This window comes from Rhinoderma darwinii, chromosome 3, assembly GCF_050947455.1.
Source record: "Rhinoderma darwinii isolate aRhiDar2 chromosome 3, aRhiDar2.hap1, whole genome shotgun sequence".
NCBI classification, from domain to species: Eukaryota; Metazoa; Chordata; class Amphibia; order Anura; family Rhinodermatidae; genus Rhinoderma; species Rhinoderma darwinii.
In genome coordinates, this window is record NC_134689.1 from 418,386,954 (window position 1) to 418,387,304 (window position 351).

The window sequence follows — 351 nt, forward strand, 5'->3', positions numbered from 1 at the left end:
ATTGTAAGTGTATGGGCAGCTGTAATTTAGGACAGTATTACTAAATCCCTCCATTGTGTTTTCACCTCCCTCCTATAGAAATATCTTCCTCCTCTACACATGATGGGTGTGATCATCTCCCCATTACAATAGTGCTGTGGAGAATGCAGAAATCAATCAACACCCTGCTCACTAGATCCACTGCCAGTTACCTACCTATCTGTCTTTTATTATTCATCTTTTCGGACCATTTTTATGCACCCTCTGCTTCTTCGGTTTCTCCATCATCTCCTATACCAGGGGTACTCAACCACTAATAGGATAGGTTCACTTACTGGGGACCTTACTTGTCCCAGCGTCTTATATACTGCA